The 25,735-nt window shown below is 34.3% G+C and overlaps 1 pseudogene; it reads right to left on the reverse strand.

Moving 5' to 3' along the window:
- Nucleotides 1-15,194: 15,194 nt before the first annotated feature.
- LOC18437759 (peroxidase P7-like) lies at nt 15,195-17,077 on the reverse strand (annotated as a pseudogene).
- Nucleotides 17,078-25,735: the final 8,658 nt, after the last annotated feature.

The raw sequence follows: 25,735 nt of genomic DNA on the forward strand, positions 1-25,735 counted from the left end.
TTATCTGAAAAGTATGGGACCACTTCTGCGACCCAAGTACAATTGTTGTTAGAAAAATACAATTCTTGCAGAATGAAAGAAACGGACTCAGTGACCGAGCATGTCAATAAAATGAAAGTACTCGCAAAGAACTTTATTGCAACTGGGAATCCAGTCCCCGATCGCATGCAAGTGTCCATTGTCCTTAACAGTCTCCCTTCATCTTGAGAGCCTATTGTAATTGCATGGAACCATTCTTCACAAGGGATAACCATGTTAAATCTTCTCATGCATCTTAGTATTGAAGCTGAGAGAAGAATGAGGAAGAAATCAAATGAGCTCTACTTTGCCCAAAGTTCATCTTCTCAGATCCCCAAGAAACCTTTCAATTATCGGAAAAATAATAAGTATAAGGGAAATGGGAGAAAATTTAAAAATCAAAAGAATAAAGTTGAAAAAACCTTTTTTTATTGTAAGGAAATTGGGCACATCAAGTTTAAATGTCCTAAGCTGAAAAATAAAAATAACAACCTTGTTCGAAATAATCAAAATAAGAGAAATGACTTGATCTGCGTTGTCCTAAAATCAATAGTTGTCGATCATTACCTGAGAAATTGGTGGGTCGACTCAGCCTCCACTTGACATGTCTCGAGGACCAAGGACGGATTCACATAATTGAAAGAGATTACAGCCGGTAACCAGCGAATTTATATGAGAAATGATACCTACTGCGATGTACTAGGTGTTAGTACTTTCAAGCTATGTTTACCAAGAAGAACAAGTCTCTTATTGACTGATACATTGTATGCGTCCAATATGAGGCGCAAATTAATTATTTCTGTACCTAGGCTGGACGACAAAGGTTATGAAACAAGATTCAGGTCTGGTCGAGTTACCATTGGGAAGCATTCTAGGGCTTTGGTGTATGGTACTAAAGTTGACAATTTGTACCGACTGAATATTAATAAAAGTTCATCATTTTCTAGTTATATTGATGGTTCTTTAGATGCTTTTATGTGTATAGATGATCCATATTTATGTCACTGTAGATTAGGACATATAAATAAAGACAAATTGAATCAAATGGTTAAAAGAGGCTTGCTCCCCAATTTAGGAGAAATTGTATTCAAAACATGCGAGCCATGTATTTCTAGTAAATTAACTAAGAAGTCTTTCCATAAAGGGAAAAGGTCTAGTGAATTACTTAGTATTGTTCACTCTGATATATGTGGCCCATTAAATGTGAAAACACATAGAGGTATGTAATATTTCATAACAGTTATAGACGATTATTCACGTTATGGATATGTATACCTAATTAGTAAGAAATCAAATGCATTAAAAACATTTAAAGAATATAAAGCTGAGGTAGAAAATCAGTTAGGTAGACATATTAAAATTCTTCGAACAGATAAGGGAGGTAAATATTGTTCCGCCTTATTTTCTAAATTTTGTAAGGAGAATGATATAATTCACCAAACAACTATGCCATATACACCACAAAAAAATGGTATAGCTGAAAGAAGCATAGAACTCTAATAGGCATGGTTAGGTCCATGATGAGCCATTCAAATTTATCACCTCAGTTTCGGGGTGAGGCTCTCAATACTGTAATATATATGATTAAGCATGCTCCAACTAAATATATAAACTTGACCCATAAAATAGAGATAAATTACAAAGTAAAACTATAAAATGCTCTTTATAGGCTATTCAGAAAATTCTAAAGGGCTATATAACCATGATACTAGATCATTAGTAGAGAATCGTGATACTCATTTCTTAGAAAATATAGATGATGAAAAAATTTTAAGTAAGCATATTGACTTACATGAAATTGATAAAAATAAGGGTCTGAAAGACCCTGTTTCTCAAACTCCCTCTACATTTGGTGAGAATGATTCAATTGAATCAAGTATACCAGATAGGCCAAAAAGAACTAGAGCCCCACCAACGACTTTAGAAGAATTTTATGTATATATGAATGAAGATAATTATACTTCAATGAGTGAAGATACAATAGATGAACCTCGAAACTACAATGAAGCTATTAGCTCACATGACTCAGCTGAGTGGATTCAAGCCATGGATAATGAACTTGATTCCATTAAAACAAATCAAGTCTAAGAGTTGGTTGACCTCCCTAAAGATAGAAAAGTCATCAGTTGCAAATGGGTCATAAAGAAAAAGCTTCATGCAAATGGATCCATTGATAAATATAAAGTTAGGTTGGTAGCTAAAGGATTGACCCAAAAGGAGGGCATATATTATGTAGAAACTTATTCTCCAGTAGCCAAATTTTTATCTATTAGGATCATCCTTGCATTAGTTGCATATTATGATCTAGAATTATTTCAGATGGATGTCAAAACAGTTTTCTTAAATGGAGAATTAAGAGAAGATATATACATGAAACAGCCAGAAGGATATGTAATTAAAGGCTACGAAGATAAAGTATAAAAACTTAAGAAATCTTTATATGGTCTAAAACAGTCTTCTAGGCAACAGTACTTTACTTTTCATAATGCAATCACTGAAATTGGTTATATAGCCAATATGTTAGACCATTATGCATATGTCTGAAATAGTGGGAGCAACTTTGTTATATTGTCACTATATGTTGATGATATTTTGATAATCCGTAATGATATTGACATGATTAACCATACCAAATCATGGCTAAGTTCTCATTGTGAGATAAAAGATATGGGAGAAGCCTCATATATATTACGCATTAAGATAACAAGAGATAGAAGTTCAAGACTTCTATGTTTACCTCAAGAAAATAATTTAGAAAGTGTTTTAAAGATTTTAAAATGGAAAATTGCAAGCCCATAGATACACCTATTTGTAAAAGCCTGAAATTATTAAAGAAAATGTGTCCATTAAATGATAGTGACAAAGCTGAAATGTAAAGAATTCCATATGCTCAAGCTCTAGGATGCATAAATTACGTCATGTTGTGTACAAGACCTGATTTGAGTCATGCATATAGTATTGTAAGTAGATTTCAAAGTAATCCTGGGCTGACTTATTGGCAAGCTGTAAAAAGGATACTAAGATATATTCAGAAAACTAAAAATTACAAGTTGTGCTTCCAAGCTAACAACTTAGAGGTTACTGGGTACTCTGATGCAGATTTTGCAGGAGACCTAGATGATAGAAAATCAACCTCAAGAATTGTATTCCTCTTTGGAGGTGGATGTGTTTCTTGGTCTAGTAAGAAACAAGGTTGTGTAGCTCGGTATACTATGGAAGCCGAGTATATTGCTTGTAGCATTGCTACAACCTATGTCGTCTGGATTAAACGCTTCATAAATGATTTGAAGCTGGATGTAGCTGACGGACCGGTTACAAGTGTTTGTGATAATCAGGCTACTATTTCATCAATTTGAAATGGAGCTCATAGTTCCAAAGGTAAGCACATTGAAATTGATTATCATTATATTTGTGATATTATTAGACAGAATAAAATAACTGTAAGTTATTTGCCATCTTCAGATATGATTGCAGACCCTTTAACAAAGGGATTGAGTACAGAAATATTATCAAGGCATGTAGCTTTGCTGGGACTTAGAAATATTTAAGTCAAGAACTCCCAACTGGGATATTTTTTGATGTCTTAGTCATGAGAGGAAAAACCGCATTAGTGTAAAAAACCATGACATGACTTTAGATATTTTTTGTTATGAGAAGTATAACCGCACTTGTGTAGCAGCCTTATGACAAAAATATGCACGTAAATATTAAATTCATTAAGTGGTAAAGACTTTATGATATTTCAATATATCTGGCCCTCATGGCCAAGTGGGAGATGTTGATATGTGTGTGTGGCCATGAGGCCTTTAAACGTGCAAAATTTATCTCTCTTATAATTTAATGCTTATTACTAAAAAAGGAAGGCTTCTTAGAGAGAGAAAGTGTCGTTATCTAATGGCTAGAAATTAACCACCCACTTCCCAGGATTACAGGGCCACGTTTTCTCAAAGATCTCAGAAAGAAGCCGAACGTTGGAGAACGGCTTCCTCCATCATTCTTTAAGAAGGGTTTCATGGCCATGGAAAGGTACATAAAAATTTAAAAAGTTCTCACAGTTCTGGTAAAAGCCTGATCTTTGCGATCGATAGTCTCAAGACATTGTCTCTAATTCTAGGAGTGGGTCCATCCCTTTCCTCAAGTTTTTCAACAATAAAGAGAGGAGTTTGAAGGGTCTCACAAGAGAGTGAAAAACAGAGTTTTAGAGAGAAACCTGGGCAATGTTCAGCGTATCCCAAGAACGAGAATTTTATACGCAAATCTTTGTCTTATCCCCAAATACCAAACACCAAGACAAGGAAATTTTCTAGAGTGAGAAAATATCTGAGGATGAAGATTTGTCCCTTTGAATGCAAATTCGATCTAGAGAGAGAAAATGTGAACACAAGATTATATAGAGTGATAAAAATCAAGCAAAATGAAAAAAGAGAAACATATCCAACAAATTAAGAGAGACAAAATCCAGGAAATCAAGAGAGACCAGGTTCACTGTGACAAAAGAGAGAGAAGGGAGAGCGACCGAGATGCAGAGGGCAGAGCTTCTCAACCGGATGATAGAGACAGTAGATCCATAAGCGGTGCAGTCAACAGATCCAACTGATGGCAGAGTTTTGTAGGGTGGCAAGTTTAGATGTGGTTTTAGAATGAAGACAATCAGAGATTCAAATCAGGTTTCAGGGGAGAAAGAAGAAGGGGCAGAGCAGGAGAGAAAGAAAGAGGGGCCGAATGAATTTTTATTTTTTTTTAAAGTTGCCGAGAGATAATGGCGGATATTTTAGAGAGAGAAAGATAGAAACGGAGAGAATGAACAGAGAGAAAATATGGGATACCTTTGATGGCCCTGAATCACGTCTCCAAGCTTTGCAGATCTATTGATATATAAACTGGATATTATTTCTATTGATATATAAACTTGATTTATAGTGGTGAATTTATACATGAAAGTACAGTTAATGGTTTCTATAACTTCACAGTTTCTATAACTGTTCATAGCTAAATCCATAGTTCTCCACGATTCAATCAAAATTTAAGCTGCTTCTTCAATTTGACATTCATTGTACTGTGTTGCTCTACTATTTTCTTTTATTTGATTTTACTCTTCATTCATAGTGGTACAAGTGGTAACAATGATGAGTACTTGAAATCCCAATTCTTCTGCGAAAACATAACCAAAGAAAAGAATTGGTTATATAAGAAATGTGACAATTGCTTTTCCTGTTGTAGGTTCTCCGCATATCCCTAAAAAACCCAATTCCTTACCCAGTACCCCGTAGGGGTAAGGGGTAAGCATAACAAAGTTATGCTTCCATCACTTTGTGATGGAAACATCAATTCCATCATTGTCCATCATGAAATTATGGACATGATGGAACCCAACGGTTGTAAGAAATTGGAATGGACTCAAGGCTAGGCGGCCTGGTTAGTTGGATACCACAACTTGATGTAATGAGTTCCATTGTAAGAGACCCCCGTCCCTGGTCAACTACCAAAAAATGAAAAAATTGAAGGCGTCAACCTTACATTGTAGGTACACCTCAAAAATCTACTAGAAAAAGTTTTTTTGATACTAGAAAACTATCCATTTGATAATTTAGACTGAAATATAGTTATTTAAATGAATATAAATAAATTAAAAAATTAAAAAATTAAAAAAAAAGGAAAAGAAGAAGGGGTTTCGAGTTAGAAATGAGAGAGACAGAGATCATGTCGTGACGACCCTGGGCCATACCATTACTACATTCTTCATTATATTCCCTCGGGCACAAAACCCAACCTAGGGGTAATGTAGGACTCCAAAGTTTCTATTGTATCCTCTTCAACATAGTGCCCAACAGAAAACAAAAGGAAAATTTTATCTAAATACCCATAAGAGATTAACTATTTAACATTTTATACGTTTGCAACTATTCCAACCCAAGGTCGTGTGCTTTTTTTATAGGTATTTTGATGAGTAATTTGGTAAATTTTCCAAAGAAAACAACATCCTAAAACAGAACATAGATGGTCCAAAACTTGAATTATGAAAATGAATTATGAAATATCTCTAAATACTTTTTTTTTTTGTAATCATCATGTGACAATTCTTAATTATATCCGACATTTCATATCTAAAAGGCCTCTGAAGAAGGTTTTAAGTTGACGGAGCAAGTACAGAGTATACTCTAGCAAGAGCATATTGCACATGCAAATCTTCTGGTTAGTGTATCATTTCATAGCATCTTATCACATTAAGAACCCAAGAATTTTGTTGAAAATATTATAAAGGGAAGTACGTTGAGGAAGCATATACTTATCTAAAACAGTCCCATGCAACAGTCTTATAAATAAACGAAGGCTATTGTGGAGGACTGCAGGCTGCTCCATGAGATCTGGTCAAATTAAAGTCCATAAGAATGGTAAAAAAAGGACCATCTGTAAAAGAAAGAGGAAGCAGGGAAATTTCCAAATCTTGCCTTAAATTGGAACAAAACAAACCGAATTCGGTGTTGGATGCAATGCAATTAAGTATTTATAAACACACATATTGTGGACTAGGGCCAAACAGAATTTCGGCTTAATTGAGGGAGAAGTTCCCCACAGGAAGCCAAAAATATTTATTATCAAAATCATAAGGAGTTGAAAGTTAAAAGGAAGCCTATCTTCAGTTTTCACTTTAAATAAAAGGTATAAGAAATTAAAAAGGCACAACTAATCAAATGCAATCTCCTTCGAAAATCCATTTGGAGATCGGTTTTGGGCATAAAATGTCAGAGGTCCATAATCTCGACTACCCTGCTGTGAAAAATGAAAGTCAGATTTTGAATTTAAATGCGTGTGATGTTTGATTTTGTTTTTGAATCATCAATCGTTGTTCATTTTAATTATTTGCAAATTAATAGAAGAACTCTATTGTTGAGATACAAAATCACAAATAAAAAGCATAATGCATCTAGAGTGACCTAAATCCTGTTCTAATACATATCCAAAAAAAAATTCCTGTTCTAAGATGATATTTGGAAGAAGACTGTATTTGAACATGGCCTCATTTTAGCTTTTTCTATTTAAAAAAATTGTATATTATAAGACTAATTACTTGTATCAATCATCCTTCGCCACCATACTTAAAATCACACAGTTTAACGCGTGTCACTTTTGTTATAAAAGTTTAAAATCTTTGACCCTAGGCGATGGCATGCACCAACGTATAACAGTTTAAACTTTCTCTTAAGGAAAATTGTTTCGTGCGGGTTAGATCCCATTTTTATATATGCGGTCAAGAAGTACATAAGGCATTCATTTTACAAATGGATGCAAATATGTGGTTCATCTAAAAATAATTGAAACTAATGGTCCAATTTTTTTTAATATAATTATTATTTTTAAGTTTTAAAATTTATTTATTTTTTCATATTTATGATCTCCATATTTAAAGATTACGTATATTTAAAAATTAAGTCCAAAAATCCATCTCAAAAATAGATTTACTAAAAGCCCGCATTTTTCCATAAGCGGGCTTGGCCTGCATGCTAACCACTTCCTTCTCATTATACTGTTAGTCAATAATACCTCCCAAACCGCCTGATTCTACCTCCACGGGCCAAAAATAATTTTTTTACCATGTGTGAAAGTTAAATTGTCCATCTGGTTCCAAATCCAAAAGGCCAAAAATGATTCTGACCTTCTTCAAAAAATAAATAGTGGTAATGACTTTTTCTTATAAATAAAAGAGAACGTATATAGCATGATACCGCAGGATCGTAATATATATTAATCACATCAGCAAAATAGATATATTGGGGATTTTTTATTTAGATTTCTGGGATCCAACTCAGAAGATGATTATTTTCAAATAAAAAATAATTTTTCAGGTTTTCAAATCTTAGATCTAGCCCTCTAAAAATTGGACATTCCTTATTCAACTTGGAACAGTGTTACTTGAAGGGCATGAAATATGCAATAATGTGCTATCTGAAAGAAAAAAGTTATGTTGGAAGTTTGTTTGCTACGCTCAAGCTACATCCCCAAAATTTAAGAACCTAAAAATATTCCTAGCCTGAGATTTATCTAAGAAAATAAGTGAACAATATGCTCATGCGGGAGCAGCATATCATTTTGCATACAATTTCGCAGACAGCATGATATTCAATAAGGGTTCATAATTAGGCCAATATACCGTACCCAAAAGCAAACTCCTCATTCCTTGAAAGAAGAAGTTCATATCGAGAGCCAAGGCTCTAAACAACCAAATTAGAACCTATCTAAAAAATTTTGCGAGAAGAGGTTGTCTTGATGTCCAAATATCTTTAAATTGACCCTCTCAACATCAAGATGTATGGACTTTGAAAAAATAGATTTCAAGTTTTAAAAATAATACATTTTGTAATACATTTTTGGACCGTCAATTTTTAAGATTTTTGAGTTTTCATAGATATCTACATTATTTTTTAAGCATTAAATTTTATAATTAAAAATAAAAATATATTTTAAAGCTATCACAAAAATTTTTAATATTAAAATTATATTTCTCGATATTATTTGAAAGTGTATTTTACTTTGATTGTTTTAGAGCCTCAGCTCTATACAAAACCACACCCCTTCATCGAAAGGTTTGAAGTTTAAAGACTCAAATACTTAAAAAACCAAGAAATAGGCCACGTCCAACACTCTCATCTGGCTTACTCGTAATTGTAGAGAGAGAAACAGTCATAGTTGTAGACAGAGAAACAGTCGTAGTTGGCGTCCATGCAACTAGCCGCCGCTCAGTAACATTTCACAATTTCCCTGGACCACGTCAAGACCCCGCCTCGCTCTCTCTATAAATACATCTCTCCAAATCATACAATGAGCAACTTGACTCCTCTGGAGTTAGTCACTCCAACTAGCTTTGATAACAACTACTTCAAGAACTTGCTTCAATTGGAGGGCTTGCTCCACTCTGATCAAGTCTTGTTCAATAATGGCTCTACTGATAGTTTGGTCAGAACTTATAGCGAGAGTAGGAGCACTTTCTATTCAGATTTTGCCTCAGCTATGGTGAAGATGGGAGACATTGGGCCTCTTACTGGTTCTTCAGGGCAGATAAGGACTAATTGTGGGGTACCTAACTGAAATGATTGATGCCAAAGTGCCCTAAATACTTAAATGGTGTTTGGCTTTTATGTTGATCTGAGTGCAAGTGTAGTATATGTCATTATCGATTGTTTTGATCCACGGTGTTATGGGATGGCCTTGGATTTTGTGGAATTGAATTTTGTATTCATGCGGACATGCCTTTTTGCTTAGATATATATTCTAAACTCGTTGAAATTTATGCAGCCAAAAAGCACACGAGGAGTTATTGGCATCTTTTACTTTTAAGCGCAAATTACGTAGGGACCCGGGGGGTGGGGGGGCGGGCGGAGAAAGATTAATAGGGTACAGCTGTCGGGTATTTGAAATACCGGACAGCAAAAAGTACTTCACTTGAGAACAGCTCTCTTGTCCGAAGTTTGTATTGTAAAATGAGAGACCACTTAGGGGGGGGAAAAATATGTGAGAGAAAGGATTGGTACTCGTAATTTCGAGTAAATAACATCCCATTTAGTAATTTTTTCCCCCAAAAAGTGTCGGTACATAATTTTCTCTATTTTTGAATGTAATTTCAACGGTTGATATTTAATTTTAAAAATTCCATCGAACATTAATTATGAAGTACTTTCAATTTTTCCCTCCTTTCCAAAAAGGTCATTTTAAGAAAGCATGAGGTTTCTATAAGGCCTAGGTTCTATGGAAAGCAAAAAATTTATATAGAGTCGAGGCTCTAATCGATCAAATTAAATCCCACCTTAATAATGTATCTAGAAAAAGTTGTTTTGATGCCCAAATATCTTCAAATTGATCATCTCAAAATCAAGATGCATGAATATGAGTAAAAAATGGATTTCAAGTTTTGAAATAGTGCATCTTATAACACAATTTTTTACCGTCAATTTTCAATATTTTCAAATTTTCATAGATCTACTCAATCTTACACGATTTATTAATATTTAAATTTCATAAATAAAGATGAAAATATATTTTATGCCTGTCACAAAGATTTCCAATATTGAAACCTTGACATTGTCTAAAGCTGAGCTTTACTTTGATTGTTTAGAGCCTTGGCTCTATATAAACCGCACCCTTATGAAAATAAGATGAAGCCTTACCTCAAATCCTTGTATGGAATGTTCTTTTGGCAAAGAAAATCTCCATAATAGCTCTAAAATCAATTTCCAATACCAACAATAAAATTTCAAACTAAAAAATAAACAGATCTTGTGGATTTGTGGACACTTGTTTTTAGGGCGAAATAGACGGTCTAGATATTTTATTGTAATACACACTACTTTTAGAGCTTCAAAACCTAATTTCTTTTCACAACCATAATGTTCAAGTCAAGATTATCTATATAAAGGTTGTTCGACCCTTGAATTGTAATTTTGGATGAGTTATGACGTGAGGATTTACTTACTTTTGATAGGGCTGCAGCCCTATCAAACCATACTCCCTTAAGAAAACCACATGAAAGCTTTGGTTTGACTTTTATAAAGGATTTGTATGATCCAGCAGGAACAAAATGTACATTTGCCCTAACAAGGGGTATATTTAGGGACCCGAAAACTTGACCTACTTGACATAGTAACCGACTTAGAAATGAATAAAACTTCAAGAGCAATTTACGTACGGACCATTGAAAAAAAAAAAAGGAAACTACCAATTGCTCCTCTTATAGTTGGAAATTACAAAGAAATTCGGTCAATCAACGATATATTTTTCCCCAAAATTGTTCTCGGTCCGAAAATGGCATCCATCCTCAAACCGAATTTGAATTTTTTTATTTATTTTTGTTAGTTTTTCTTTAGTAGGACTGTACCCAAAGTTTTAGGAGCAGTTCTGAGGTGGTCGGTGGATGGGGATCTCTGACCAGCCCCTGGACTGAGTAGAGCTTAATTTTAGAGTGATCCAAGGTCCCCATCCTCAGACCATTCCTTCTTTTCTTTTTTTTTCAAAAAAAAAGCAGAATGAGAACCGCAGCCTACTCATTATTTTTAAAAAACTAGCGGTCCCAGAATGAAAACCTCGGACCGCTCCTTTTCTTTCCAGTGATGATCCTATTGGAGTCTCTATTCAGCTCCCAATATTTGAACCGTTATTTATCTCAAAAAATAATGATCGATCCAAAGATGGGGACTTCGGAGGCCCTAAAACTGAGATCTGCTGAGTCCAACAAGCGGTCTGAGGTCTCCATCCTCGAACTGCTGTTTTTTAAAAAATAAAAATAAAAAAAAGATAAAGATCGGTCCGATGATTCTAACCTCAGACTATCGAGGCACTGCCCCTAAAACTTGGGGGCACTACCTTATTAAAGATAAAACTAAGAAAAATATATATAATCAATTTCGATTTAAGCGGAACATTTCATATTTTCCCTATTTTTTTAGAGATTCGTACGTAAATTGCTCAAACTACAACAATCACTTGGGAACTTCATGCAAATTCGCCCTAGGTTTGCGCATAGTCTGACTAAAAGTGGATGTTTAGATATAAAAAACATTTGTTAAAGAAAATTCATCAAAAAGCACGATGATGATAAACTTCCTCCCATTCACCACGTTTCTAGGGCGCCATTATCTCCTTGTAGTTTTAAAGTGTGTTGAACGTTTTTTTCTTCTCTATGTTAGTCGCTAGATTGAGAATATCATGTCCTAGCAACTTGATATCCTAGAAATACTCCTAGCTAGGGTTTTGTATAAGGGAGCAAATGTACATCTTGTTTCTGCAAGTGCATAGTGATTTTTGTCATGAAGGTCACGGGTTCTAGTACTGCTTAAATTTGACATGAGGGACAAGATTGAAAAGTGGCCATGATCAGTGTCCTTTGATTGAATTTTTCAAGTTTAATATATTTAAATAATAAATTTTTCTTAAAAATAAGATAGTAAAATGCTAATCTCTGAAATAATTTTTGATGAATTTTCCAAAAATTATAAAATTCTTGAACTTTTCCAATATAAGATAGAGAATTGAAAGATAAGGTTTTAACTAATCAGGTGCAACTGGGACTTTGGTGTCGGGCACTTTACAGTTGAACTGTCTAAACTCTAGCAGTTTTCAATATTTCATTAGGGTGCATTTTGTACGCGTGAAAATACTTTAACTGAAGGTTTGCCAATGGGTATAAAAAAAAAAAGCCGGCTAATTGGTTTAAAAAAACTCCACACCTAATCACGTGATGGAGTGTTTTCATATGAAAATACTTTCATAAAAATATTTTTACACGTACCAAACATACCTTAAGGAGATATTGCTATGATACAACAAATCACATAATTGAAAAATGCATGTATGTGATTGTGCACACACCGTGCTGAGCAGTCTAAATCATCTGAAATTTCTTCAAGAAGCCTTTATTTGAGATTTGATATCACCCTCACTGTTCCAAAAAAAAAAAGATTCGATACCACCTTCCTTTTACTTGAATTGAAATAACAAAAAAACAAAAACAAAAAAAACAAAAAACGTGGTATGTCGGTGGGGATTTGCGACCCTATCGTTTGGTGAGAATGGAATCAAAGGGCTAAAGTGGTATGTCAGCAGGGATTTGCACCCCTATAGGAGTCAGAGGGCTAAAGTCAGAGGGCCCCTTCCTTTTATTTGAGTTAAAAAAACAAAAAAACAAAAACGTAGTATGTCAGTGGGGATTTGCACCCCTACCATTTGGTGAGAATGGAGTCAGAGGGCTAAAGTGGTATGTCAGTGGGGATTTGCGCCCCTATCGGAGTCAGAGGGTTAACACCCCTACCGGAGTCAGAAGGCTAAAGTGGTATGTCAGTGGGGATTTGGGCCCCTACCATTTGGTAAGAATGGAATCAGAGGGCTAAAGTGGTATGTTAGTGGGGATTTGGGCCCCTACCGTAATGGAGTCAGAGGGCTAAAGTGGTAAAGTCAATGGGAAATTGGGCTCCGTGATAATAGTGTCAGATACCTCATCACGAGGCTCGGCAATACTACCTCCAAAGCCCTATGCCGATTTGGGCCCCTACCCTTTGGTAAGAATGGAGTCAGAGACCTCACCATAAGACTTAACAATACTACCATCAAAACCCGATGCCATTCAATATCACCTTCCATACCTGCTATTAACCTATCCAAAAATAAAAATGTGTAACATTTGATTTAGTTAAAACTTCTGGTGATATGATTCTACTACATCTTGTACTAGAAATACGCACGTCGTCAAATTCAAAGGGAGTAAAATGGTCTGTATGAAACCGTAGCATACGTTTAATTATCACAAAACCCGAGGTTGGATTCCTATACTTAATTACCCCGAAGTACCTTGAGAATCCTAGATTCATCCCCGACCCCTAGGTCAATAGTTCAATAGTCCCTAAATCCTCGGTTCTCCACGATTCAACTTTGACATTTATTTTATTTTATTTTATTGTACTTTGTGCTTTTATTTGATTTTAATCTTCTTATATTGGAATGGACTCAAGGCTAGGTGGCTAGGATGGTGGGATACCAATGCATGACGTCATGAGTTTCATTTCTATTACATGTAAGGGACCCCTTCTGCGTTGAACTACCAAAAAAAAAACATGGTAAGGGTACCCCTTTCCTACTGAACTACCAAAAAAATAAAAAATCTTCTTATATATGTTTTTAATTTAGGAAACAAATTATAGAAAATATCAAGCTTACATTGTAATCACACCTAGAAAATCTATTAGAAAAGGTTGATTCCAAAAAACCATCCATTTGATCCTTTAAACTAAAGTACGGACATTTAAAAATAAAATAAAAAGGACCAAATTTCAAGTTAGAAATAATGAATATTTCAAATGCATTATGTGGACCATCCATTTCTAACATTTTCAAATATTTATAGATCTACTTGTTTTACAACATTTTTTAGGTTTTTATTTTATAATTAAGGGTAACAGTAGATTTTTAGAAAAATGCAACGGTTTCATGTGCCCAAAATTCATCTTTCAGCACTATTTGGAGGTATACCTTACTTTGATTGTTTAATATTAACACGTTACACAAACTGGCACAATAAAATACAAAAACATAATTTTATTTAAGTTTTAGGCGAGGCCAATGTAGATCTCAATACATTGAGGAGAGATCGCAAGATTTTCCCTTGTTAATTGTATCTGATTATAACCATAATTTCAAAAAACTGCCTTCTCTCATGGTCAATATATTCAATACAATATTTACCTTAGCACAATAAATTTGAGAAAAGAAGTCCCCAAATTTCTTTCGTAGATTTACGAATAAACACTTAAGAAAAAGTAAACAAGGCTATTACTTTGATATGATTATTAGCACGTGCAAACACAGCCTTAAGTTTCTTTGACCCTTAAATGTCTACGATGCCATGGATTTTGAAGTATGATAATGGATTTTCCAGTAAATAACACTTGCTAACTAAACTTTTCTTAACGTTTCCATCCAAACTCGAAACAAAATGCTTCTCAGTTCGTTGAAAAGCTTATCAAAAGATTAAATATGCCAATATAATGTTTTTAGATGTAATTTAGTTTGAAGGCCAACAATGTAGAGGTCTATCAGTAAATGCATATAAAAAAAAAAACACGACAAATGTGTGATAAATGCATCCAAAACTGATGATCAGATATATGTTCTTATCAATTTGGCTGAACTCTGTGATCGAGTTTTAAACCACCACCCACTATACGACCTAGCGATCCTGATCGGCCAGATCAGCTATCTATATCAGCCAAACCAGTGAAATTTGGTTTGAGAAAAATGGAAGAATAGAAATTGGGAGACTAGGGGATGGGGACCTTCATCGCAGACCCACCAAATTCAATCCAAATCGGCAATTCTAAATCTGGATTACCGGGTTATGAGACATTGTCTAATCTAAACCTAGTTATAGTCTTGCATGGGATTTTCTATACTTGTGGCAAAAAAGGGAAGATCTCCCACTTTCTATCATTTTGGATTGCAAAAGAACCACGATCTTATGAATAAAACTTATATTCTGCAGTAACAAATGGCAATCACTCACACTCATAAAATTTTGCCAACTTATTGGAAACATATACCAAAATAAATTACAAAAATGATATGTAACACACTTATAATCAATTGAAATAACAGCTTTAACACTTCTCCATGCTTTAGGGTTTTAGTCATCAATCAGTTTAGTTGGGCACTCGGCAATTAGCCCAAATTTGGCCAGAAGAACCAGTGAGAGGCTCAATGTCTCCCATCTTCACCATAGCCGAAGCAAAATCCGTAAAGAAAGTGCTCTGACTGTTGCTGTAAGTTGTGACCAACCATCAGTGGATCCATTGCTAAATAAAACCTGGTCGCTGTGCAATAGGCCCTTAAGCTCCACCAAGTTCTTGAAGTAATTGTTATCAAAGTTTCTCGGTGTGACCAAATCAAGAGGGGCAAGTTCATCATCGTCATCGTCGGTCGCGCAATCGCTTTGGCGTGTGCTCGCGAATCCGGAGTCCATGTTGGCCTCATTGTAGATTCTCTCCCTAAATGTGAAGCATTGGGCTTGGCCTATGGTGTGGGCACCAGAGAGAGCAACCATATCTTGTCTGTCAAGGCCTTTGTTAGAGAAGAGAGAGATGAGCTCTTCTAAGTTATCTCTAAATGTAGGGAGGTTATCATTGGCAGCACTTTCGCTTGCAGTGGCTGAATCCCTTCTCCCCAACTTCATTGTCTTTGTTGGTCCACCCATCTACAAAAATATTTGATGTTTTTGTTAGTTATATATTTCATAAAGTAAAGTTGTGGCACATGTGCTAAATTAATAAGAAAAAATGAAGAAAAGAAAGGAATAAGAAGCCTAACTTATAGAAAAAGATAAAGAGAAGAAAAAAAAAAAGAAGCGGAAAGTGTGGGGAGTTCTTCTTCTTCTCTTCTCTTTTCTTTCTTTCTTTTTCTTATTATTTTTCTTTTTCATTTTTTTTTTCTCTTTTTTCTTTTTTTTTTTTTTTTTTTTTTAAGTAATTCAATGGAGAAGATACCCCTACCCATTGTTTTAGATAGACTACAGAGTTAGTTTTTTTTTTTTACCACCCAGCCATTTTTTTTTTGACCACCCAGCCCCTATCCTAGAGTGGAGAGCTTTGAGATGATACAATGGATATTTTGACTTGGATTTTGTCAACTAGCATGTTTTGAATCGGATTTGTCTCAATCATTAGCTCAATCTAACTCGGGACTGATCCGAGTCAGACCGGTGGAGAGATCTCTCCTGAGTCGGAGCTCGATTCCAATTTTTAAAACACTGATTTCGGATAATAGGAAGAAAAAACCGAGGGGCTTTGAAACATTAAAATTGAGCATACCATCATTAGAGTTCAGATTTTCAAATTTTCCTTTCGCTTAGGCTTTAGATTTAAAGTTTAGCCTAAAGTTTTTACAAAGTTGAAACTCACAGCTTCTGATGAGTCTCTTGCTGCAACGGCCAGGATGTCAGCGCACGATACAACACCTGGGCATATGCTCTCCACCTCTGATTTCACCTCATCAATCACTTCGAATCATCTCGTCGAGTTGTTGTTGGCACGTGAGTTCTTCTCACTGCTAAATGAAGACGTATCGTCCAATAATAACGAACCATCGCATCCCTATTATATATACATCACACACACTATCAGTGAATAACAATTATGATTTCTTTATACCAAAAATAAATTATCATTGTATGCATCTCATTCATAAACTACAAATTTCTCTGTTTAAATCAAACTAGGCACCATTATTTTTTCTCTAGCTAGACCTCTTAACATTTTTTTCTCTATATAAAAAATTCAATACTTCTCTCTCTCTGCAGGTGAACTAGACTGCTAACATTAACGAAGCAGTCATGGAAATGAAGACAGATGAGAGAAGCGCCCATGCGTCTCTCGTCAGAGATCGCGGATAGAATGGCTGATCTAATGGTAGAGAGAGCCTTGGGGCATGAGGTGTCATAGAAGTTGGAGCTCAGCTGCGCACTACACATGCCACTGATACACACCAACACTATCACTAATGCACCCGTGATACTAACACTAAAACCCATTTCTCCAAATGAGCCTAGAGAGAGAGATCAGAAGAGCCTAGAGGAAGAGAGGAGAAAATTATTTTGTTGTGCAGTTATGGAGGTGAGATGTATTTATATGGGGAATTTTCACTCGAGGTTGGGGGAGAGGAGAAAAAGCAATAGAGGATGAAGCCCACTGTTGGGGCTCAGTCAGTGCAGGTGCACCAAATAAGACTGTTTCTCTCTCTACTACCACTAGTGAGCGACTTTTTCATATGATTTTTTATCTTCTTTTATGACTCCTCTCTCTGCAATTGTGCTGGTTTGGAGTTGGACGTGTCTCTTCATCTGGAGTTATAACCCTTTGAACGGATGGGGTGTCTCCATGTGCGAAGAATATAGAAATGCATCACATTTAACCTTGAGGACAACCGTGTTTAGGCACAGTGCCTTTGATTTATGAATTTTTCGTGTAAGGTGCCCTCATACTATGCAATTTATGTCATACAATTAAGGCACATCCCTCGATTTTGTCGGAAGATGTACTTGTAGTTCCATGAAGGTTATCATTATTTGAAAATTCATTTTTTAACTCTAATTATGAAATCTAAAATTCTAAAAACAATATAGATCGGGCAAATCTATAAATACTTGAAAATCTTGAAAATAAATGGTTCAAATGACTTCTTACAGGATTCGATACTTTTGGGACTTGAAATTGTTTTTTTATATTCATACATCTCGAGGTCGAGACTAATTCATAGATCTAGAGATCGAGACTATATTCACACATCTCGAAGTCAAGATGATCAATTGAAAGGTTTTCCGACATTGAATCTACTAGATTTTTTAACTTACTTCTACACTATTAGGTTTATATAAGCTTTCAACCTTAGATAAACTTTTTTCATTCTGAAAACTGGATAGGATATCACATATAACTGCTTCATACAATGTAATAAAATCTAGAAGTCGCCCAATACGGGAGAATGCTAGATAGGCCCCTTTCACTCTGTTGCGACAAGTGGGTCAGCTCGAGTCTAGACCCAACCCAACTAGCTCTATGTCAGACGCTGATCCGACCCAGACCCAAGTCAAACCCAATCACCAACTCGGGTCCTCTTCGAGGTTAATAATAGAATTAATATATATTTACACATTTTACACTTATATATACCGGGTCAGGTTGGATCGGGGTGACCCGAACTTGACCTAATAGGATCTAAATTGGACTCAGACTGAGACCTAGACTTGGTCCCAATCAGATCCCCTAACCGATCCGACCCATTTCCCACCCTTATTTCTCTCCCACTTGGGTGACAAGGGTGTAAATAAGTCGGGTTTGGAACGGGGTCAACCCTGAATCGAACTAGTGGTGACCTAAAGGGTCCGAGGTTGACTTCTACCAATCCCTATGGGACCGACCTATGTGTAACATGTGTGCGCGTGTGTCTTGACTATATGCTTGTCAGGTCCAAGCTCGACCCAAACCCTGTACACCTCTAGTCGCCCTAGAGGTCCTAACTAAAACTAGGGTTCTAGTTGTTAAGATCTTTGGGGATATAACGGATATTTACATTAATACAATGTAGAGTATCCCATATGATTCATATAACCACATGTAAATCTACGATCGTATAGGTATCTATCATCCAAGTCATAGATAGATAGTGATGGATCAATCACTTCGATTCATATCAGTTTTTGGTGGGTCCCATCTATCTTCATCACTCTCCATCCAGTGATGGCACAAGGATGACATCAACGACCATGAAGTTTGTATGGTCCTTACATGGTATATTCATTTCTAAGATAAGGTCTTGGCAAGTTTGTATGGTCCTTACATGGTATATTCTTTATACGGTATATTTGTTTGCAGCTGTTGAAATCAGTACTAAGTCCATCGGCTATCTTTTGGATTTTAAATTTTATCTTGCCAAAGTGTACATGCGATATGGTTGAAAGGCTGTATCGAAACTTTCTATGGGCAGGCATAGTTGGTAAGAAGGGGATCCATCTAGTCAAGTAGAAGAATGTATGTCTTACTATGGAAGAGGGAGGACTTGAGATCCAAGACATCTTCAATTTCAATGTTGTATGATGAAATTGACATGGAAAATACTCATTAATCGTTCCTCTCTAATTGTACGTTTCTTTAAAAACAGGCATTTTAATAATACATCTATATGGAGAGTTCATAAGAAAAGTTGCTCTTTGGAAGAACATCCCTATGGGCCCATCCTTTTTACGCCACAATATCAAATGGATTATGGGGGATATTGACTCGATAATGAGTTTTGATATTTGGTTTTGATAACTGATCAAGGGCTGGGTCCGAGTAATTGGTAAACCAGCTGGTTCAACCATCTAACCAGGCATGTCTCGATCGGTCCAAAAAGTATTAAAAAATAAAACAAATATTAAAAATTCAAAAAACTTTGAAAAGTATATTTAAAGCATGATTAAACAAAGCATATCCCAATGAAGTTGATATGTAATGAAAATAATGGATTTTAAGAAATTGATTTGTGTCCAAGCATATTCTTGAAATTTTTCAAGAAAGATGGAAAAATATAAAAATAAATATACCTGACCAAAACACTTTCCAATATTTGCCAAATGATAAAAAACATTAAACAACACACCATAAATAAATCTCTTATGTTTGAGATTTTATATAATTTTTTAAAAAAATTTAAAATGCCTGGTCGGACAACCAAAACCAGCCAAACCGGATCATTCCAGTTTTACCGGCCGGTTCCAAGTTGGACCAACCAAGTTGGCGAACAGTGGTTTCATCTGACAAACCTATTCAAATGTAATATAGAGTTTTAGGGTAGAAACTTTGATCACCACAATTGTAAATTTGGAAAATAAAATAAAATATTTGAACATCACAAACTAATATTTTATTTTGTTAATTATTTGTAGATCAATTAGCAGATTCCAATTAGTTGGGAAAAAGATTTGACGATGATGAATTATTTGTTGATCAATAAATCAGCATTATTTTTTGAGTTGCAAAGTTATAGATCTAAAGCAGAAATACATTTAGAGTGACTCAGTTTATATCATGGATCCTAAATCCGTGAAAAAATAATGTCTATGAATACACAAAAAAAGTTTTCCTTAGGGGCCCATTTGGCTCATTCGATTCATATTTCCAAGAGTCACTTTTTCCTGAAAAAGCTGGGCCAATCGTGTTTGGTTGATTTAGAATTGATACTTCTATTGGAATTGAGATTTCCATGAGATTCTTGAATGTTCATTTTAAGCTTAAATTTTAAAAATCTTAATTCCACCAAAATAGGTAATTCCACCAAAATAGGTGGAATTGACATTTCATGGAAATGATCCATTTTGCTACTCAAGAACAAAAAAAATATTTAAATTTTAGAGAGAACAACTATATCAAATTTTAAAGAGAGAAAACATTTTAAAATTTTAGAAAGGGAAACTATATCAAACTTTAGAGAGAGAAAGTATACGGAATTTTTTAGAGAGAGAAAATATACAAATTTTTTTATAGAGAGAAATGATCATAAAATTTTTAGGAAGAGCAACTATCTCAAATTTAAAATTTTAGAGAGACCATATTAAAATTTAAAGAGAGAAACTATCTCAAATCTTAAATTTTAGAGAAAGAAAGTATCTTAAAATTATAGAGAGATAAACTACATTAAATTTTAGAGAGACTAACTACTACAAAATTTTTAGAAAGAAATATCTCAAAACATTTAGAGAGATAAATTGTCTCAATTTTTAAGTTTTAGAGAGAGCATACTAAAATTTTAGATATTAGAAATTACATCAAATTTTAGATAGAGAAACTACCAGAAAATTTTTAGAGACAAAAACTATATTAAATTTTAAGTTTTAAAGAGAGAAAATATATTAAAACTTTAGAGAGAAAAAGTATATCAAATTTTAGATAGATAGTGTACTTGACATATTTAAGGAGAGAAACTATTTAAAAAAATTTAGATAAACTATCTTAAATTTTAAGTTTTAGAGAGAGAAAGTATATGAAAATTTTAGAGAGAGAAACTGCTTGAAATTTTTAGAGAGATAAACTATACTTTTTAGAGAGAGAAACTATCTCAAATTCTAAGTTTTAGAGATGGAAAATATCTTAAAACTTTAGTGAGAGAAACTATATCAAATTGTAAATGGAGAAAGTACCTAAAATTTTTAGAGAGATAAACTATTTGAAAAACTTTAGATAGAGAAACTGTCTCAAATTTTAAGTTTTAGAAAGAGAAAGTATATTAAAATTTTAGAGAGAGAAACTACTTAAAAATTTTAGATAGAGAAACTATCTCAAAATTTAAGTTTTAGAGAGAGAAAGAATCTTAAAATTTTAAAGAGAGTAACTATATCAAAATTTAGAGTGAGAAAGTACCTAAAATTTCTTAGAGAGAGAAACTATCTTCAAATTTTTAGAAATGAACTATCTCAAATTTAAAGTTTTAGATAGAGAAAGCACCTTCAAATTTTTGAGAGAGAAACTATATCCTATTTTAGAGAAATAAACTATCTTAAATTGTTTAGAGAGAGAAAATATCTCAAATTTTAAGTTTTAGAGAGACAATATTTCAAGATTTTAGAGAGAGAGAAAGTGTATTAACTTTTAGAGATAGAAAGTTTATCAAATTTTTAGAGAGGGAAACTATCTCAAAAATTTTAGAGAAAAACTATTTCAAATTTTAAAATTTTAAAATTTTAAAATTTTGAAGGAGAGTGTATTAAAATTTTAGAGAGAAAAATAACCCAAACAATCCAAATAAAGAATTTGTATTTCTTTGATTGCTACTAGATGAGGACGAGATCCAAACAGCATATACAATATTCCTAGAAATGTCAATTGGAGTGGATCTCAATTCCAATATTGACTTTTATGAGGATTGAAAAATCCAGATCCAAAGGGGCCCACAATTTGATGAAAAGGTGACCTACATTTGCCTCAAAACTATAATTAATTTGTGCATATGAGAACTGAAGGCACACACCACTGGTGTGTATTGTGAACCACGCTTCAGATGTGTATCGTATACCTTACCTATGCATGATTCTTGTTTTCTTTTTTCTTATGGAAGGTACTTCAGCTATTTCGAGCTTCGGAGGATGCATATGGTTTTTAATGTTTCAAAAAAAAAAAAAAAAAAAAAAAAAAAAAGAAAGAGGACGTGTGCATGGTGGGAGTGGAGGGTGTAACGTTATGTTGAGAAATCCGCCCCCTTAGCCCCAACCCCATTCTCAATAATGATCGAAGTAAGTTTCTATTATGTTTCTAGAAAGGGGGTCCGCCGTTGTAGGAAGAGAGGGGTCACCATAAGGCTGAGGATCTACGGCAAAAAGTAAAGTCACGCTTCAAAACTCTAGGACAAATGACACTCTAGAGATGGAAATCTCTACAAAGGCCTGAAAGCCTATTTTCGATCATGGTTATGAAATTGAAGCTTCAAATATGGTGTAGATCTCGCAATTTATATAAACACTTGAAAATAGATGGTCTTGATGATATATTAAAAGATGGGATTGTCTATAAAAAGATCATTTATATTTTGTACATGAAAATCACAATCATTCTTGTCCCTTAAATTTCAAAATGGGTATATGTAAAAGTGTCATTGAATAGACACAAAGTTCCAAAAAAAAAAAATCATACTTAGTAAGTCACCTCAAGCTATCTAATTTGACATCTAATGAGTGGAAATGATTATGACTCCCATGTACAAAATATAAAGGGTACGATTTGTGTACAGCCCAGGCTCTAAACAATTAAAGTAAAGCCCACTTTCAAATAGTGTAAAAAAATATGCTTTCAATACTAGAAATCTTTGTAATAAGCCTTAAATATATTTTAATCTCTAATTATAAAATTTAAAGCTTAAAAAATACTGTAGATCGAGCAGATCTATGAAAACATGAAAATCTTGAAAATTGACAATCCAAAAATGCGTTACAAGATGCGCTATTTACAGAACTTAAAATCCATTTTTTTCTTATGTCCATGCATCTTGATGTTGAGACGATCAATTTGATGTGCGTTTTAATTTGAAGATGATCAATTTGATGTGCGTTTTAATTTGATTGTTTAGAGCCTCGGCTCTATATAAACTTTTTTACAAAGATGAATAAGACAATGCCTTGCAAGATACACTACCACTAAGGACTTAATCCTTTTATTGAAATGTTGTTGATCTGCCGATGATCAATCTAAGAACTTTCCCATGTCAAGTCTATATCTTTGCCGAAGTTTTGAGGAGCACCTTTACTTTTTGTAGTAAAGCATCGCCTTATATAAACCTTTGAAAAGCAAGGATTCAAAGGACTTGCTATTAACCAAATAACCAAATTTTGAATAAAAATTTGGATATTAAATTGAAAATTTATAATTGCTTTGGATTCCCAATGGCATCCGATTTGGTGTTTGGTTTGACAATTGGGCTTACAAGTGATTTGGAAGGTCGATTTGGTTGATCTTGGTATAAATTAACTATATGGGGATCATATTTTTCTGTACATCTATGCATACTCATAGCAGAATGTGTTGGGATTTGTACTCTTAATTCATTATCTTATTTGGTAATTTGAGAATGCTTATAATGTCTCCATTCCCTGATAAAATGATCTTTTTAGTATCGGCCTAAATGACTTAGCTAAACCCCCTGAATCTAAAGTTACTTGCGGCTCCAACTCAGTTCCAACAAGAAAATTAAATTTTGAAGTCTTAAATGCTTTTTTGCCTTGAAATTGTTTCATCGTCAAAAGAAAAATTTGAAAGAGAACCTTCTTGAACTAAGAGGCTGGTGCGTTGATTATAATATTAAGAGAAATTTATGACTTTTTTTTTTGGTTAAGTCAATGAAAAAAAAAAAAAAAAAAAAAAAGTAAATTAATGGGAATTTGGACCCCTACCATTTGGTAAGAATGAAGTGAGAGAAATTATCATGGGGCAGAAAATACCCAAATAAGTACTCTAGTAATTTAAGACATTTAAATTTAGTGATGCACCTATCTCGAAAGACCATGTTACTGAGTCAATCTTCTCTTTTTCTATCAAGCTAATGTTTTTCACTATTCTAACCAAATCAATCTAATTATTTTATTTTAATTTATCAAATAATTGGCAAAAAAACCAAGGCATTATGTATATAGGGTTGCCAATAGGCCAGGCCAGGGCGAGCCTAAAGCCCGAAGTCCAATAAGGCTTGAAACTGCCCATGCCTGGCCTGAAATTTGTTCGTAAAAATCCTGGCCCAGCCCAAAACTGCAACAATAAAGCCTGGTCCGGCCTGGCCTAATAAGACTCTATTGGGTTGTGTTGAGCCCAAGCCGGCCCATTTAGAAGCCTCTTATTTTATTAATATTATTATTATTATTATTATTATCTCACTCTTCATACTTTTTTGGGTAGTAAGCAAAAAAAGAAAATTTGGGTAGTAAACAAAAAAAGAAAAATATATGCAAATAATTTTTAGAAAGAGAAAGAGATATTGGGTATTTAGAAAAATATAATGGGTTATGCAGAGAGATTCGGTTTTAGAGAGAAATAGGGATTGGGTTTTTAGAGAGAAGGACATATTGGTTTCCTATATAGAAAGCATGAGTTCTTAAAGAGAGAAACTGAGTTTCTAGAGAAAGAGTGGGTTTTAGAGATAGTAAGTGAGAGAAAGAGTGGGTTTTAGAGATAGTAAGTGAGATTGGGTTTCTAGAGAGAGAGAGAATAAGTATTTAGAGAGAGCAAGAGAGATTGGGGAGCAAGATTGGGCTTTAGAGAGAGAGAGATTGTGTTTCTAGAGAGAGAAAATAGGTTTTTATAGAGAAAATAGATTTTTAGAGAGAGAAAGAGAGATTGGTTTTTAGAGAGAGAATGGGTTTTTAGAGAGATTGAATTTTTAGAGGGAAAATGGGGTATTGGAGAGAGATTAGAGTTTAGAGAATAAAAGAGATTGGAATCCTAGAGAGAGATTGGAGTCCTAGATAGAGAGTAGGTTTTTAGTGACAGAAAGAGGGATTGGAATTTTCGAGGAAAAGAGTTATAGGTTTGCAGAGATAGAGATAGCATACATTTTTAACAAGAGAGATTGGGTTTCTATAGAGATTGGGTTTCTAAAGAGAGAAAGAGAGATTAGTTTTTTAGAGAAAGAGAGAAAGATTGGGTTTCTAAAGAGAAAGACAATGAGTTTAGAGAGAGAAAAAGAGATTGAGTTTTTAGAGAGAAACAATGGGTTTTTAGAGAAAAAGAGAGATTGGATTTCTAGAGAGGACGAGAATGGGTTTTAAATTTTTAAAAAATATTTTAGCATCCAATTATTCTATTTTAATTTTGGCCTACTAGGAACAAGAAAAGTTTGAAGAATGAATATTTAACCCAAAAAAAAAAAAACACTCTAAACGGGCCGGGCCATGCTTTTATTTGGGCCTGGCTGCAATATTTTCGGCTTGTCGGGCCAGCCCGGCCCGTTTGGCACATTTTCAGGTTTTTCTGCCTGGGGGCGTTAACCTGCACTTTGAGTGGTGGCCTGGCCCGAAGCCGGCCCGGCTCATGCCATTAACAACCCTATCTGTATGTGATTGAAAAATAATGTCCTATAATCGAAATTATCCAAATTTTTGGACATTCAAATCGAAGTGTTTAGAAACATAATATTTAGTTTCTTTTAAATTGTCATACGGTGATTCTAGTAAAAT

Source organism: Amborella trichopoda, chromosome 9 (genome assembly GCF_054954075.1).
Source record: "Amborella trichopoda isolate Santa Cruz 75 chromosome 9, AtrichopodaSantaCruz75HAP2 v2.0, whole genome shotgun sequence".
In the NCBI taxonomy this organism is placed as follows: domain Eukaryota; kingdom Viridiplantae; phylum Streptophyta; class Magnoliopsida; order Amborellales; family Amborellaceae; genus Amborella; species Amborella trichopoda.